General features: G+C 40.7%; 1 protein-coding gene across 16 annotated transcripts in view; it reads right to left on the bottom strand.

Moving 5' to 3' along the window:
* The window catches only part of LOC144247111 (uncharacterized), a 106,981-nt gene that overhangs the window by 47,539 nt on the left and 40,623 nt on the right, over nucleotides 1-18,819 (bottom strand). For 8 of the 16 annotated variants that reach the window (XR_014952942.1, XR_014952946.1, XR_014952956.1 and 5 more), the window contains one exon: nucleotides 3,126-18,819. The exons of 6 other annotated variants lie outside the window; for them this stretch is intronic. The gene's annotated coding sequence lies outside the window, so the exon portion shown is untranslated. 2 more of the 16 variants (XR_014952944.1, XR_014952941.1) reach the window with 2 other exon arrangements.

The raw sequence follows: 18,819 nt of genomic DNA, 5'->3' as shown, positions 1-18,819 counted from the left end.
CTCCAGTACCTTCCAGTTTAGGAAATATTCCTTAAATGCCATGAATCCCTGTTTCAGTAGACCTGTTTCTATAAAAACAATAAAACAATCAATTTAGATTATCAATGTAAATCTTGTGTTTCTGTCACAACTATTTATTTCCTTTGCTTTATTTCATTTCCTTCTGTCACACTCTTTAGACATATCAGAATGCATAGAAAGGTAGGAAATGAAAACTGAATAGCAATCAAATGAGCTGCAGACAGGTTCACCAATGACATTAAATTCTGTGTGGCAATGAAGGCCATTTGTCATGAACACTAAGGACTGTTGCATTGTGGGCTGCTCGACCCAAGAACTAATTAGCATCCCTCAAGATGTTTCTTCCTATACGGAAACAAACAAACAAACAAAAAAAAGTGACTCCATAATGCTTCCTCTCTGCTCTTGTCTTCTGTTTCCATGGATCAGCAAATCTGGGGAAGACCAGTGATAAGCTCTTCAAAGCATAAGTTATGTTTCTTAGAGTTCAGGGAGAAATGCAGTCACCTTTAACAGGGGAAAAAATCAAACCTAGACACAAAAGACACACATGCTTGCTGATCATGGCCTTAGGGCACCAGGAATTCTCTGCTGTATTTAGTACTGACAGTGGAGAAGGAGAAGGAGATTGTGTGTAGTTCTAAACTATGAACTAACATAGCTGCCTACAGACCAAGGATGGTAATCTCTGCCATATAACACATCACTTGCAAAAAAATGCCTACTGTTATAGCTGAACTGAAGCACAGCTCCAATAGTTGAGTAGCTTTCCTGAAGGGAGAAAAACTAGCTCAGCAGAGGTAGGTGGAAATTTCAGAGAAAACAATGAGGTTCTGCCAGCTTCCTATTGGTAGCACTGTATTCTATAAGTACTTCCCTTGATCTGTGGGTCTTCCATGGGACTATTCATGCAGTTATGTTCTTTGTGCAAGGAAACAAAACTGGTTAAATGTAAATTCAAACTCAATGTGGTTAAGGTGAACAATCTGGCTCATTTGTTTTGTAGCTACAACCCACTGACTTTCTAAATTATTATGGAATTATCAACAGCTGTTCTCTCCACCCAGCTATTTCAATATTGAGCTGGAATGCACACTTATCCATCAGTAATGGAATGAGCCCTTTCAAAGACTATGAATAAGCAAAGAAAATCATATTGGCAAAACTGGGAAGTAAAAAGTTACTTAGGGATCAAAATATCCTAGCTGTCTCAGTGAGAATTACACATAGTAGATCCACATGAAAAATCACCCTTGTGAAGAGGGGTGAAAAAAATATTCTGTTTCTGTGCTAAGGTGAAGGAAAACTTTTGCCAAATTTGGGAGGACAGATTCATCCACCTGCTGGGGTAGAATGTTATTAACATCCTTCTGATCTTTAGTTGTCAGGGGACTTTACAGGTAGTCCAAAACAGAAGAACATTACAAGTGCAATAAAGAATTCTGCACTGCACATTTCACAGCAAAACAAGAGCTCTCACAAAAATATATTTACAATATTTAAAGGTGTGAAATAAAAGAAAAACTGGCACCTTTGCTATACAATAGAAAGACTGCTCAAGCCCAGGTTCAGAAAAGTATTCAAGAATAGTTTACTTTTGACAAGGTTCTCTCAATTTCAGTTTTTATGATGTGCTATTCAGGGAAGAAAAAGGGATAAAGAGCGCCTAAAAATTCCCTTCATACATTACAGGCCCATTGCTTGTTCTTGACAAGACCTCTCTCTTGACAAGTCCTTTCTAATCTATGAAAATATCTGAGTTAGAACTGAGATGGAGAGTCTTGGACTGTTTTTCTTCCTTCCACTGTAAATCCCAGTGGGGGTTGCATAAAATGTCATCGTCATCAACAGTACCCAGCTCAGCACCCAACATTGCACGAAGTGTAACTTTAAAAAAAACCCGAAAACTTTCATATTAAATTTAGAAATATGTTACTTTATCCCACATTAAACATCAGAAATACAGCCAATGCATTTTTGTACACCTTCAACTTTAAAGCTGTGTTTCCAACCTGTTTGCAGGACACAGAATAAGAACCAAAGACAGGAGAGTGCACATGGACTGCACTAGACACATTGATTAGGAGGATATCCTGCACCAGATAAGGTAGGCAGGTGTACTTGTGTAGCACGGCAATTCATTACTGGACAGAGACAATGGCAGAAAGTAAGGTAAAACTCTCAAGCAAGTACATTTAGGCTGTGATTTAAGCAATCATCATCCTGTTCTTGAAGCCAAACGTGTCTTTCATACTCCCTGATGGACACTTTAGCTGATAATTGGAGATAACTAAGGAGAAAATGTGGGCTCGCTACCCAATACATTCATGTATATATAGTTGAGGGGGGAGATTGGCATTATCTGTCTCTTCTGCCCTTGTTGTGCTGCTGCTGATGAACAGCCATTTGGTCCTGTAAGCTTTTCTGGAATTGCCCAATTTTGCAAACTGCCATAGTAGTGGAATTTATAGCCAGTGCAAGCTAGAGCTCTCTTGTATAATGTGGAGTCATAACTGTTTGGCTACAGGCACTACAAAACTGGCAGAGTGAGAGTTAGTGCAAAGAGCTATATTAGCAAACAAACAGGCACAAGCCAAATCCATTATCCAGTATAAAAATATGGACATGGAGATGGGGTCCAAAGGAATACTGTTTACTCTCCATCATTGCTAATAAAAGCAGGAGAGTCCCACACTTGGTGGTTAGAATGATAAAGAGCAGTGACTAACTAACTGCTCTTTGCTGCACCCAGCTGGCACAGGACAAGATGAAATAAATCCCTACGGATAACAAAATTCAGAGGAAAACTATTCCTGATTGCAAGCCATCTGTAGCTGTAAATGTTCCCTGAATAGCAGTTTCTATGAGACATGTTTGAAATTATTGAGTAGGTTAGCATGACCTTTTGGCCTTAGATTTCAACACAAGATTTTTAGCTGAATCATCGAACTGCTGTGCCAGTTTATTGACTCAACATGTCATTTAGGTCCTCAGCACATTCTTAGCCAATGAATACCAAATGCCCAGAGTGAGACCAGCAAAAACAACAGAAGGAGGAAAACAGCAACATAGCAGACCTAATTAGAGAATTAGGGATATTTTAGAGAATATACTCTACTCCTAGGAAAGGTAAGAGCTTTTTTTTTGTGCTGTGGGAAATCCATGACATAGTTGCCGTCACAGAGGCATGGTGAGATGACTGACACATCTGGAGTGCAAGGAAGGAAGGAGAGGCAGTGGAGCGTCCGTGTATTTTAGGGAGTGTTTCAATTGCCTAGAGCTTAGTAATGGCAACAGCAGTGTTGAATTTTTATGCATAAAAACCAGGGGAAAGACTAACAAGGCAGATGTCATGGTGGGAGGCTGTTATAGACCACCTAAACAGGGTGAAGAGGCAGAGGAGATACTCTATTTCTATTAGAAATTAATATTTCTATTTCCTGCTAGGAGAAGTCTCAAAATCACTAGTCCTTGTTCTTTGGAGGAGTTTGGCTTACCATATGTCTGCTGGGAATAAAATTCGGCAGAGAAGAAACAATCTAGGAGGTCCCAATCTAGGAGTGTGTGAAAGGTAACCTCCTGATGCAGGCAGTGAGGGAACCTACCAAGGGAGGCACCTGCTGGACTTATTTCTTGTGAACAGAGAAGGGCTGGTGGATGATGTGATGGCCAGTGGTCACCAAGTTATAGAGTTTTCTTTTCTGGTCAGCAAAATTGCCACCTTGGACTTCCAGAGGGCAGAGTATGGCCTGTTTAGGTGGCTGTTTAACAGAGCTCCTTGAGAAGCATTCCTGAAGGGCGGAGGAGTCCAGGAAGTCTGGGCCTTCTTCAAGAAGGAAATCCTTATGGTCCAGGAGCAGGATGTTCCCATGTACCAAAAAATGAGCCAGTGAGGAAGAAGATAGGTCTGGCTGAAGAATTCATGTGAGATGATGTCTTAAAATGAAACTTAGAAGAAGGAGCAGACAATGTGGGAAGACTACAAGACTGTTGTGAAGGTAGGCAGGGAGAAAACAAGGGCCAAAACCCAGCTAGAATTTAACCTGGCTACTGCTGTAAAAATCAACAAAAAATTGTGGTATAAATAAATCAGCAAGAAAAGGCAGAATCTCCATCTGTTATTGGAAACGGAGAGGTAGTGATGAAGGATGAGGAGAAGGCTGAGGCACTCAATGCCTTCTTTGCCTCAATCTTTTAATAGCAAGACTCTGTGGTCCCAGCCTCCTGAGCTGGAAAACAGAAATGGAGAGCGGAATGAAGTTCCCATAATCCAAGAAGAAATTATCAGATACCTGCTACACCACTTAGACAATTGCAAGTCTATGGGGATGGATGGGATCCACCCAAGGGTACTGATATAGCTGGTGAAAGTGTTCACTGAAGCACCTTCAGTCATTTACCAGCAGTTCTGGTTAACTGGGGAGGTCTCAGCTGACAAGGAATTGGCAAATGTAATGCCCATCTAAAGAAGGGCTGCAAGAAGGGTCTGAGGATCTCCAGGCCTGTCAGTTGCCCTTGGGGCCAGGGAAGGTTGTGAAGCAGATCATCCTGAGTTCCATTCCATGACACATGCAGGACAGCCAGAGGAACTGGCCCAGAGAGCCTGGGTTTGGGAAAGACAGGTCCTGCTTGATCACTGGTGAGGTTGCACCTCAAAGCCTTTGTTCAGTTCTGGACCCATCACTACAATAAAGACTGGGGTGCTGGAGCATGTCCAGAGAAGGGCAGTGTAACTGGGGAAGAGTCTGGAGCACAAGTCATATGAGGAGTGGCTGAAAGACCTAGGGTTGTTTTTCCTGGAGGGAAGGAGGCTCAGGGGAGACCTTATCACTCTCTATGACCACCTGAAAGGATGTTATAGTGAGGTTAGTGTTAATGTCTTCTCCCAAGTCACAAGTGACAGGATGAGAGAAAATGGCTTCAAGTTATGCCAGGGGAGGTTTAGATTTGGTGGTAGGAAAAAAATCTTCATTAAAAGAGTTATAAAGGATGGGTTATTGGAAATGGTTGAGTCACCATTCCTGAAAGTGTTCAAAAGGTATATAGCGGCTACTGCATGCCTTAGTGGTGAAGATAACAGTGCTGAGTTAACAGCTGGACTCAATGATTTTAAGGATCCTTTTCAACCTAAACAATTCTATGATTCTATGAAAAGTCCTTAGTTATTGTCATGATGTGAACATTACTGATGCTCTTACAATTGCCCTTCTTTTGTCAGCAGTGCCAAACTGAGAGAGCTGCTCATGCTGCCCCAGAGCTTATGCCTGCTCTGAATTCTCACCCTTGAGAAGAATGAACTGAAACTTCCCCTTTACTTGGCAGTTTCCAGCAATGTAAGCATGCTCTTGTGATGCTGGGAAATGAAAGAAATCAGCTTCAGCTCTCCCTCTGAAATTAACTTCCAAATCATACTGGGTAAAAAGAGATTTTTTATAGAGTTCTGCACATTCATTTTGGCTTTTCCTATTATTTTTCCATTGCTTGAAAGCATGCTTCTCTTATCCCTATTACACACCTAAAGATATTGCAGACTTTTTATTTAAGACAGATAAAATGGTTAAAGTATCCTATGCTTTTGGTGTAAATAAAAAAAATTAGAAACTTTAAGGCAGCTGCTACCTAACAGTGATTGAAACATCATATTTTCCAGATCAAAGTACCTTTGTGGCAATATTTAAGTGATTTTCACAAGCAGGAACACTTTAGTGGTTTAAAAAATTACTAAAACCATTTTAAGAGACAGATATTGCAACAAAACCCGAAATGATGGATTTGTTTCAAGATCTGAACCCAAATTCTTAAGTAATGAATAGCTCAAAAAAGAGTAGTTTTTCTTAAGAGTCCAAGTGTTTCTTTTCATCTTATGTTTAGGAAAGAAATGAAAAATATTTGGCTATGAAAGTTTTCTCTTCTATTTGTCTAGATGCCAAATTAGTAGTTACATGATTTATAGCTGTCATGAGATACATTAGTAATGTGCATTAAAGTGAAGCCTCCTGCTCCCCCTTCATCTGTGGTATGGTGAATTCACATGTCTTAAATTACAAACTAACAATTAATATTTCTATTTTCTGGTGGGACAAGTCTCAGAATCACTAGCCCTTGTTCTTTGGAGGAGTTTGGCTTATCAGATGTCTGCTGGGAATACAATTCAGCAGTGTTTTCTGAGGAGATCTGTAGTTATCCCACATTTCTGTACTACAAGGCAAGAAGGGCTGCTGTAGCACCATGTCATTTGATATACTAAGATTTATAGAAACTAAATGCCGATGAAAAGGAGAAAACACATCAGAACAAAGTACACACTCAAATATATGTGGTTCTTAATCCACTCACAATCAGCTTATTTATTTCTTTCTTTTGTAGAAAATATGGCAGGAATTAGGTTTCTCTCTCCCTCTCTCCCCATGCACACAAAAACCCAACCACAGCCACAGTCATGCATGGTTTATACAATTCTTTTTATTGATCTTCAATTTAGTGCCCTTTAACTTAATATATTACCGAGTTTCACTAAAATATAGTGAAATGTAAAGAAAATAATTTCTCTAAGACTTTCATCACTTGCAGTACCTCAGGCAAGTGCTCCCAAATTCTTCTATGCTTCAGGCTGCACAATATTGGAAATTTATTTTCAGTTTCTAATTGTAATATAATTTTCCACTACAGATATGTGTAATTCCTCTATTGTTAATCTAGGCTATTATCAACAGGAGACTTCTTTTTAAATGAAGAAAGAGGAATTATTGAGATAATTGATACCCAGTATTTGTGATTAGAAGCCAGATCAATGCAGAGACCATTAATGGTTACAAGGCACATTTTAAATCATAAAAAAATTCACAAGAAAAGCATGGGGGAAAAAAATTCCATTAGTTGCTGGATTTTTTGTTTGCTTTACTTTAGTAAGAAGAAAAAAGTCACAGAAAACTAGAAATTTGCACTTGAAATAAACCCCAAACCTGCCTATGTTATGATTGTACTTTCATCACTCTTTCTTGGTAATTTTTACCAAGTGCCAATAGCATTCATTTGCATAGAGATATTCCAGACTTTCTTATCTAGATACAGTAGTACTAATTCCTTCTAGCACTCCTATGAATTTGTTTATTAAATATTTGTAAAGCTTTTCATAGACTTTTGCAAAACCAAATTATACTTGTTTTGCCCTTTTTTTGGCTAACAGATATGTCCAGCAATACTGGACAGCCAAACTATGCAAGACACCTGCACAGACTGCAAAAGCCTTTTTCCACCACACACTGTGGGAACAAGATGAAAGATACAAGTCTGTCCCATTTTCAAGCCATTCTCATTTAACTGAGAATGAATTCCTTCCAAAAATGTCATAGTCCTTTAAGTAGAAAACGGTTATATCCAAGCCAGCCAGATCTGGGGCTGGAAACAAATAAGTCAATTTTTAAGGTGGCTTTTTACTGTCCTGAGAACTAGGGAAATAAACAATTTCTCTGACAAAGGAACAAAGCCCTCCATAGAAAGAGCTTGTGGAATAGTTTAAAACACATTACAAAAATGAGATGTGTTCATGGCTGGGATAAAATATTCTTTGATGTATTTCAACAAGATATTTGAGTCATAACTGGGAACTGTGATGAAGAGCAAAGCAACAGCTAGAAAAGGTCAGGAGAAAAGGAAAGGAACCCATGCCTGGCTGCTACAGCCAGCCTCTACCTGCCTGTTCCTGAGGGTCTTTCACACAAGTGTAAGCCTCTTTAAGTCAATAGGACACTTAAATCTGAGTATTGTTTTCTTCTAATAGCACTGGTATATACTGAGATGGTGGTGTGAACTGCTCATGACACTCAAACCTCTATTTCTTTTTGAAGTGAAGTCATGCACTGCTGTTTGATTCCCTGGATGCAAATGCTGATGAAGGGTTACCTTGCAGCATGAGTCACAGAAATTCTGTCATGGACAAGACATGCTTATCTGCTTGTTCTCTCCAGTGAACTAATATAGCAAAGGGAGATGGAGAGAAAAAAATAATATGAGAGGGAAGAAATGCTATCACCTCAATTTTTTTTTTTTTTTAATGTGAGACTATTTCCCAGTAAATCAGACAGAGAAGAGGATGCTGCCAAAAGACACAAACCACATTCCTTACAAAGTGGCAGGACAGTGATAACTTCATGCAGCATATGCCTCTGAGATCACAGCAAACAGCATGTTCCAGATTGACAAACTGTCAAGATACACGGTAAGTGGTTCTGTTAACATAGGGCAGCATAAAAATGGGTGCATTATATGTTCATCAAATAATCACAAGGGGCTTTTTGTATTAAAAAAAAAAAAAAAAAGAAGTAAAACAAAACAAAAAATCAAAAAAATTGGATGGGAAATTGCAGTTTGCTCCTTTTAAGAGTACTATATAAAGTAGTGTGGCTTTTATTTAGAAAAAAATAGTATTTTCTTGTTCACTTTCATAGTAATCTATTACATCTTTAAACCAGGGCCAAAACAGAGAGCAATTTATTCACAGATCAATAAAAATCAGCTGGTCTTATAAATATCATTGCCCTCTCATCTCCTTCTGTGCCTCAGTTAGCATTCCTAGTTTTTCACCAAATCAAGTTTCAACATGGCTGACAGACCCAAGGCCATCTGCCACAATAACAATTAATACTTTGTAAAACCTTCCATGCTTCACAAACTCAAAGTAATATGCAAATCATATATATTATATGTGAATTCTATATATATAAATGGTGATGTATGGATACAATAATTTCCATATAATGATAATTCATGATGTTTTGGGCTTGAAGATAAGGAATGTGGTAAACGATTCAGGCATCACACAGAAAGCAGGCAAAATATTTTAACTTGTTCACCAGTGACTTGAACAATGGGATGGAGTGCCTCCTCAATAAGTTTGCTGATGATACAAAGCTGGGAGGAGAGACAAATACCCGAGTGCTGTGCAGTCATGCAGCAAGACCTGGACAACAAGCTGAAGAGATGGTCAGAGAAGAACATAACAAAGTTCAACAAAGGCAAATGTAGAGTTCTTTCCCAGGGCAGGAATAATCCCATGCATCAGTAGAGGCTGGGGGTTGACCTGCTGGGAAGCAACTCTGCTGAAAAGGGCCTGGAGGTTTTGGCAGACAATAAGCTGTCCAAGAGCCAGCAGTGCACTTGTGGCCAAGGAGGCCACAAATTCAAAGTGACTTGAATTTGTGTATCCTGGAGTGCATTAAGAAGAGCAATGCCAGCAGGTTGAGGGAGGCAATCCTGCCCCTCTGCTCAGCCCTGTGTGCAGTTCTAGGCTCCCCAGAACAAGAGAGACATGGAGGTCCTGGAGCAGGTCCAGCAGAGGGCTACTGAGGGATGACTGGGGGACTGGAGCATCTCTCTTATGAGAAAATAGTTTGAGAGAGTTAAGCCTGTTCAGCCTTGAGAAGAAGCAACTGAGAGGTAAACTCATCAATGTCTATCAGTATCTGCAGGGAGGCTGTCAGGAGGATGGAGCCAGGCTCTGCTCAGTGGTGCCAAGCAATAGGACAAGAGATAATGAGCAGAAACTGAGGCGCAGAAAGTTCCACCTGAACATGAGGAAGGAACTTCTTTACTGTGCAGCTACCACACACTGGAGCAGATTGACCAGAGAGGTTGTGGAGTCTTCCTCCCTGGAGATATCCAAGAGCAGTGTGAACATAATCCTGTACAACTCACTCTAGGAAGACCTTGCTTGAACAGGAAGGTTGGATCACATGACCCAGGTCCCTTCCAACCTTACCCATTCTGTGATTCTGTGAATAATCATGTTATTGCCTGATCTAGTATTTGGCAACCACTTGTGTTTAGCATGCCTGCCCCCATAAAAGTATTCTTTATCTGTAACTGTCCCTAAAACATACTCTGTTTCTCTGAGGGTTTTCCCCAAACTTTCTGGTCCACAGGCAATTAAAACAAATAAGCAACCCACTACTTATATTTTCTTATAGACCTGAGGAAGAAAATATATCTGCAGAAAGGGAAATAAGACAGTTTCAGAACCTGTAATTTGGGGCACTCTGGGTTACAATTGTGGCAATGAACAAAAGTGGCCCTGTTTAATTCTTATTGAGTAAAGAATCTCTGGCAGCATTTCCCTTAGCATTGTGCTGATCTAAAGATCTACACTAACTTCAGTTTTGATACCAAAAGAACTTAGGTCAGTCACCATGACTGCATGCAATCACAATTTTCTAGGAATTACAGTAAACAAGACCACACATGAATGACTCCTGCTTTTCAATGCAGGTATCACTTAAGTAAGCTTTAAAGATATCCTAGTCGGTATTCTGGTCCACCCCAAGCTTGCTTCATTTGGAGAATATGACAAATGTTATTTCAAAATTCTATTGCTGCTATTTCTTCAAAGAATTCTGATCTTATCTGAGCAAGACCATGCCCAACGTGACAAATTGTGAGCTGTTCAGGAGCAGGAGGTGGAGCTTCCTTGTTCCTGAATGACTCGTTATAAGAGGCCTCTGGGGAGAGCAGTGACCTGGAGCAGGCAAACAGGGTCACAGCAGTTTGTGTAGCAGTTCAGGTAAGCAGGGCAACTGGCAGGATTGCAGGTTCTTGCTAGTTAGGTGAGGTGTTTTTATTGGTTGCTTGATTTTGGGTTTTCTCCTAGTAATGGTTTTAACCCAGGTGAAATCTGTGGTTGGTACAAGTATATGTGACCAAGTGGAGCCCTTCAAAAAGGATGTGTCTGTACAGACCCATTCCTGTGGGGAGTGTTTGAGCTTATCTGTGGTTTCAGGGGGTGCTGTGGAGGAGGCCTGCCTACGGTGTGAACAGGTGAACGACCTCCTTTCGCTGGTGGCCAAGCTTAGGGAGGAAGTTGAAAGATTAAGGAATATCAGGGATAGTGAAAGGGAAATAGACTGGTGGAGTTCAGCCCTTATACCTTTAAGGAAGGCTCGCCAAGAGTCAGAGGACTCATATGCCTCTCACTCTCGGGCAATAGAGGGGCACCTAGTAGATGAAGGGGAGTGGAAATGTGTCCCTGCTCGGGGAGGTAATAACAAAAATCCTTCCTGCCCCCCATCCCCTAGCCAGGTGACACTTCAGAATAGGTATGAGGCCCTGGATCTAGAGAGCCAGCCAGATGATGTAGAAGAAAATTATCTGCCCAATGAGCCTCCCAATTATGATTCATCTAAAAAATGGATCACCACCTCTAACGTCAAGAAGAAAGAGGGGTAATTATAGTGGGTGATTCCCTTCTGAGGGGAACGGGGGGCCCCGTATGTCGACCAGACCCATCCCACAGGGAAGTCTGCTGCCTCCTTGGTGCCCGGATATGAAATATCACTGAGAGACTTCCTAAGCTGGTTCAGTCCTCTGATTATTACCCACTGCTGATACTCCAGGCTGGCAGTGATGAGGTTGAAAAAAGGAGTGTCAAGGTGATTAAAAGGATGTTCAGGGCACTGGGTCAAGTGGTTGATAGGACAGGTGCACAGGTAGTGTTCTGCTCAATCCCTTTGGTGGCAGAAAAAAATAATGAAAGAAATAGAACTCACATCATTAACAAGTGGCTCAAAGGCTGGTGTCATTGGCAAAATTTCAGATTATTGGGTCATGGGGCAACTTTTACGGCACCTGCTCTACTGGAATCAGATGGGATACATCTCTCTGTTAAGGGCAGGAGGTTTTTAGCTCATGAACTGGCAGACCTTGTTGAGAGGGCTTTAAACTAGGTCTGAAGGGGGAAGGGGATGCAGCTGGGCTGTCTGGAAGCAGGCCCAAGGATGGTAAGACTGTGTTAGGGGAGAAATCAGTAGCCCAGCTGAGGTGCATGTATAGAAATGCACATTGCATGGGTGCAAACAGGAAGAGCTGGAGGCCATGGTGCAGCAGCAGAGCTATGATGTAGTCGCCCTCACAGAAACATGGTGGGATGACTCACATAGCTGGAGCACTGCACTGGATGGCTACAAGCTCTTCAGAAGGGACAGAAAAGGGAGAAGAGGTGGAGGGGTGGCCCTTTATATTAGGGAGGTTTTGGATGTCATAGGTATTGAAACTAATGATGATGGAGTCCCTGTGGGTAAGAATTAAAGGGAAGGCCAACCAGGCTGACATCCTACTGGGAGTCTGCTATTTTCCACCCAGCCAGGATGAAGAGGTGGACAACTTATTCTATAAGCAACTGAACAATGTTTCAGGATCATCAGCCCTTGTTCTTGTAGGCGACTTCAACCTACCAGACATCTGCTGGGAACTTAATACAGCAGAAAAACAGCAGTCTAGAAAGTCTTTAGAGTGTGTGGAGGGTAACTTTTTGACACAACTGGTGGATCAGCCCACCAGGGGAGGGACTATGTTAGGCCTGTTGTAAACAAATAGCGATGGACTGGTGGGTGGAGGTTGGAGGCCACTTGGAGCACAGTGATCATGAAATTATAGAATTCTCGATAATTGGTGAAATCAGGAGGAACATCAATAAGATCTCTATGTTGGATTTCCAGAGGGCAGACTTTGGCCTATTTAAGGGACTTATTCAGAGAGTTCCTTGGGAAAAAGCCCTTGAAAACAAAGGAGTCCATGAGAAATGGGTGTGCTTCAAAGCTGAGATCCTGAGGGCTCAAGAACAGACTGTCCCTGTGTGCTGAAAGATGAGTCGATGAGGCAAACGTCCAGTCTGGATGAGCAATGAGGTTTTGAAAGAACTTAGAAATAAAAAAAAGATGTATCATCTTTTTAAGGAGGGACAGATTTCTCAGGAAGTATTTAAGGGAGCTACTAGGGCATGTAGAAAAAAAATTAGGGAGGCCAAAGCTCAGTTTGAACTTAACCTGGCAACTTCTGTTAAAAATTATAAAAAAATTTTTTACAAATATATTAATGGTAAAAGAAAGGGTATAACTGACCTCTGTTCCTTATTAAATGAGGCAGGCAACCTAGTAACTAAAGAGGAGGAAAAGGCAGAAATGCTTAATGCCTTCTTTGCCTCAGTCTTTAGTGGTAAGACAGATTATCCTCAACACAACGGTCCTCAGGGGCTGGTAGGTGGTGCCAGGGAACAGAATGGTCCTCTTGTTATCCAAGAAGAGGCAGTCAGAGAACTGCTGGGACACTTGGATATTTAAAAATCAATGGGACCAGGATGGGATCCACCCCAGGGTGATGAGGGAGCTTGCAAAGCTGCTCTCCATCATTTATCAAGACTCATGGCTCACTGGGGAAGTTCCAGATGATTGGAAACTGGCCAAAAGGTAGGAAGGAGGATCCTGGTAATTACAGGCCAGTTAGTCTGACCTCAGTACCAGGTAAGATAATGAAGCTGCTCATACTGAGTGCTATCACACAGCACTTACAGGATGGCCAGGGCATCAGACCCAGCCAGCATGGGTTTACGAAGGATAGGTCGTGTCTGACCAACCTCATCTTCTTCTATGACCAGGTGACCCATCTGGTGGATGCAGGAAAGGCTGTGGATGTGTCTATTTAGACTTCAGCAAGGCCTTTGACACTGTCTCCCACAGCACACTCCTGGAGAAGCTGCAGCCCATGGCTTGGACAGGAGCACTCTTCGCTGGGTTCAGAACTGGCTGGTTGGCTGGGCCCAGAGAATGGTGGTGAACGGTGCTGCATCCAGATGGGGCCAGCCACCAGTGGTGTCCCTCAGGGGTCTGTGCTGGGACCAGTTCTATTCAATATTTTTATAGACAACACGGATGAGGGCATCAAGTCCTTCATTAGTAAATTTGACACTAAGCTGGGGGCTTGTGTTGATCTATTGGAAGGAAGGAGGGCTCTGCAGAGAGACTTAGATTGGTTGGATGGATGGGCAGAGTCCAACAGCATGAAGTTTAATAAGTCTAAGTGCTGAGTTCTAAATTTTGGCCACAAAAATCCCCTACAATGTTACAAACTGGGGACAGTGTGGCTGGACAGTGTTCAGGTGGAAAGGGACCTGGGGGTGCTGGTTGACAGCTGGTTGAATATAAGCCAGCAATGTGCCTCAGTGCCTCGGTGGCCAAGAAGGCCAATGGCATACTGGCCTGCATGAGGAATTGTGTGGCCAGCAGGAGCAGGGAGGTCACCCTTCCCCTGCACTCGGTGCTGGTGAGGCCACATCTTGAGTGCTGTGTCCAGCTCTGGGCCCCTCAGCTTAAGAAGGATATTGAGATGCTTGAACGCATCCAGAGGAGGGCCCCAATGCTGGTGAAGGACTTGGAGCACAAGCCCTGTGAGGAACGTTTGAAGGAGCTGGGGTTGTTTACCCTGGAGTGGAGGAGGCTTAAAGGTGACCTTATTGTTCTTACAGCTTCCTGAAGGGAGGTGGTAGACAGGTGGGGGTCGACCTCTTCCACCGGGCAGCAACTGACAGAACAAGAGGACACAGCCTCAAGCCATGTCAGGGAAGATATACATTGGATATTAGGAAAAAAATTTTCACTGAAAGAATAATAAAGTACTGGAATTGTCTTCCCAAGGAGGTGGTAGAATCACCATCTCTGGATGTGTTTAAAAAAAGACTGGACATGGCACCTGGTCCTATAGTCTGGTTGAGGTGTTAAGGCATAGGTTGGACTTGATGATCTTAGAGGTCTCTTCCAACCTCATTAATCTGTGATTCTGTGAGATCATGAGCCTGCATAGCAGATGTTATTCACTGAATTTGAAAGTCACCTTTGATCAAGCGGCATGGGTATTGCCAGGAAGAGTATGAGCCTTCTACGAGGACAAAGTTCATATGTAACATCAGGACCACAAGCCAAAAGAACAATTTTTTCTTTACTCCTCAGGAAACTGATTTCTCTTAATAGTAATTCCCACTGAATCTTAATTACAGGGCAAGTAGATTGCAACATCACTAAAACACATGGCTCATTAATTTCTCCATATAAAAGTTTATAGTTTACTCATTGCACAGGTTATTTTAAGGTAGCTGAATACATAGATACAAATATTTTCAGGAATGAGGGTCTTGCTATTACCCATGGGACAATTTTACTTGCAGTCACTGTGACAACAGCTATTGCAGGAAAATTTGTGAATCCTCAGCAACTTCAGACAGCCTGTATAAATGCTTTTAAGTCTGAGCTATAAACAAGTCTCTGTTATTGAGTTACGTCCAAACCCTGGGAACTGCTGATGGCAGAGCATTTACAGCCTCACCCTCCTGTGCTTGCAGCCGAGGAGCTGGGGCTGCTGCAGTGCCTCCTGCCAGCACTGCAACGCCAAAGGGGAGCTCAGAAACCACCTGAGACATGGTCTGCCCATGTATCTATTGATGAACATGCACACATTGGATTTATTTGTCTCTAAAACAATCTTCAGTGATTTAGTACTCCCAAGTTACGGTCTAAGCCTGAACTTGTGTCACTGAGATCAACTACTGGCAGAGAAACAGAGCCAGGACACCATGAAAGCATATTCTTAGTGCTGTTGTGTTCACTGACATGTGCAGTTTGATCACTATCTGCTATTGCCATGGCTTGTGGGGACCTGTTTCATATTAGACTGCAAATTGCTATGAGCAAAGTGTGTGAGTACTTGGCCATACCTACAGAACCCTGGCTTGGACCGTAATTGTTTTTAAGTAATGAATAATACAATTAGTCACATAACCCAAGGAAACAAATAGCACTAGTCAGTTTCTAACCAACTTGCTGATGGGAATTATACCAACAATTTAGCAAGTATTCAGTATTAGATACTTGACAAAAATAAAAATGTCTCATGCATCACTATTTATAGGCAAAGCTGTCCGTGACAAACTTGAAGAGAACTCTGCTTCATGTGCAAAGTCTTTACTTCCAATTCCTTAGAACTTTTCTAATTGCAGCACTTTTAAATGAAAGTTCCCTATTCCACTTATTACATGAATTGTACCTTTTCTCGCCCCTAATATTTCAGTCTGAGTATTTCAACCATTTCTGAGAACGAGACTGGGAGAAGAAAACCCTGTTTGATCTCATATGAACATACTTTAATAGTATTCAGAGTTTTAAAAATCAAAAGGAGACATTGCACTTTTTATCTTGATCAAGAACACAAAACAAAGAGTTCCGCTAGGAAATATTTAGAGAAATTTTGATTAAACCTATGTGCACGGTGAATATTCCTTGAATGTGTTTGTTCAATATATATTATTACTGTTAGAGAATTTAACCAGGGAAAATGAGTAATTAATCTTTTGATTATTGACAAAGGTATACACCCCTTGCCAATCATCAAAAATTAGGAGGATCCAAAGCATGTTGCTAGTGTCGGCATGTTACATTGTACTGCTCACTGCAGGGGGTTTACATTAGCTGACCTTTAAAGGTCCCATCCTACCCAAAAAATTATATGATTCTATGAGTACAGTGTATGTCAACAAGATCAAGCTAACCTACAGTCTTATAATACAAAATTAATTGTCTTTCATTTTTTCTTTTTCATAGAAGTTATTTCGTATTCATAAACTTATTGAAAAATGTGGGCATTTGTCTTAAGAGAAAGGTAGTTGAGCTCCAACCTGATGGATGTGGGTAATCTGAAAGTATACTACAATTATGAAAAAAAATCAATATACTTGTTGTCCTCTGGTCTCATGTTCAAAATAGAAGGTGTTTCCAGTCTCCAGGAGAGCTCTACTATTTCTGTAGTAAAAAAGCAACAGTTAATGGACTTTATAAATTGCTGTTTATGAACTTCAATATCTTGCTTCTTGCAGCTTCTTCTCAATCAAATCTATGACTAAAACCAACCACATCTGTTAACATCTCATCATATCTGTTTCCTCCTCAGTGGTACCCAATACTCAGAGGGTTAAATATAAAGACTGGGTCTGCACCTACTACAGTAAATGAAATTCAAGCAACACCACACTTTACATCCAAACTACTGAACACATTTTCCTTCCCATACCCTGTGCTGTGTTCAGATACTTTCTGTATCTGATCAGAGAGTTTTTGACATGGATAGGGTCTAAAATGTTACCAATTTAACACCTTAAATGACACTGGGTAGTCCATATGCCCTGGACACTGGGCCAGGCTGTGTGCTGATAATAGAGGTAGCCCCATACTATAAATTCAGTTCTCTTTCCTGTGCACATCTTCCCTCCTAAATTTTGTCACCAGTATGATAAAGTTGCCACAGAAACTGACTTTACTCCTGACTGTAGCTGAGCTTGAAAGTGAGAAGCCTGCATGCTGGACTGGACTGAGAAAAGAAAGACACAATGGCATTATATACACAGTAGGACAAAGTATACATATGTTTATATATATTTTTTATTTTTGTACCTTTGTGTTATTTGCACCAAGATTTCACTTCCTTTGGAAAAATAAAGGTCCTGATTCTGGTCTTACTGAACATGCAGGTTTGTGCATTGCAATGACATTAAACATTAAGATTATAATTTCTAAAATTTATATAAAACCATTTCTAGACATGTTAGTGGGGGTATGGAAGAAGTAAAATCATAATCTCAAGAAGAAGGGCAGAATATACACAATGAAATCTGAATTCTGTACTACTTTCTAAATTATGAATGACAAATATTATCAGAGTTCCAGATAATAGGTTTTTAGAAATAATTAAATTAATGTAAAATATGAACCATCTAGTGTACATGGTCTGTCATTCTGGAAAGATGAGACAGTGGAGATGCTTTGGGTGTATGTTTGTTTGTTTGCTTTAAAATTTAATGCTGAAAATTTAATGAGAAAGACGCAATGAGGCTATGGTCAAGATGTGGCAGAACTGGATCAAGATCAAACAGTACCTAGAGGGATTTGAGATGAAACCTCAAAGCCTCTGTAAATGCATCTCCAGCAACAATTCTATCAGTCTTCTATAATCTGCATTCTTTTTTCTGCCATTGCTTCGTGGTGTTTGGAGAACTGAGTAAAGGTGTTATAATTGGACTAAATGCTAGCAAAACAGATACAATACAAAAATTAGCCATGGTCCTCCAGGGGAGACAGGCCATAGGAAAAGCAGAATATTATCTTTATTTCTTAACTTAGTAATTCCTGATCAACACATTCTATTAAAGGCAGTGAGGCTTTCCAATTTTTGATCACATTTGTTTCAATTAAGAAAGATTCCTCCTTTTTAGAAATAATTTTTATGAGTCACTGTAGACTTTGAAGTTTAAGTATTGTCTGCCAAAGAGTCGGAATGCACAGGCTCAGATACATGTCTCCATATGCTCTGGTATTTATATGGAAAAATCAGGACATTTTCAGAACTTCTATTTCTCCTATGGGGCCAATTACAGAATAGCTGAGAAACTCAGCACTGATTACCTTGCACACTGTGCCTTCTTTGCAAAGGTGAGCACTCAAAAAGATATCTCATGACTGAGCCCAAATTCATTGTGTCAACAGCAAGACTATTTTTTTTAGGGCTTTTTTGGTTGGATTTTCTTATACTTCTAGGAAGTCCTGAAGATCATAAAAAATAATAACTGTATGCAAAGGATATTTGTCTGGTTTTAAAAAGATTCTAGTGAATTTAAAATGTATTGTGCTGTTAATATTAAAATCAAATTATAATTTTATGAACGTCACACATAATATTCAGTGCCGAAATAGAAAAGGTGCTGTCTCATTGAGAAGATCTATTATTACCATAAAAAAGCACATGTAATGATATGGTGCATTTTGAGCACCACAACTTATTTGCCATGATTTAGGATAAGACTGAAGTATATACTCACTAGGACAAAGCTTGAATGATTTGTTGATTAGCACTTCATTAAATTTGACAAAAAAACACTCTGGTTTTCTTTTTCAAATTCAAGAACTGTGGCATGAAAATTGCTTTCTTTTCCTTCAG

This window comes from Lonchura striata, chromosome 2, assembly GCF_050655825.1.
Source record: "Lonchura striata isolate lonStrDom1 chromosome 2, ASM5065582v1, whole genome shotgun sequence".
NCBI lineage: Eukaryota > Metazoa > Chordata > Aves > Passeriformes > Estrildidae > Lonchura > Lonchura striata.
The sequence above is the reverse complement of the archived record's forward strand: the minus strand, read 5'-3'. Positions and strand labels throughout refer to the sequence as shown.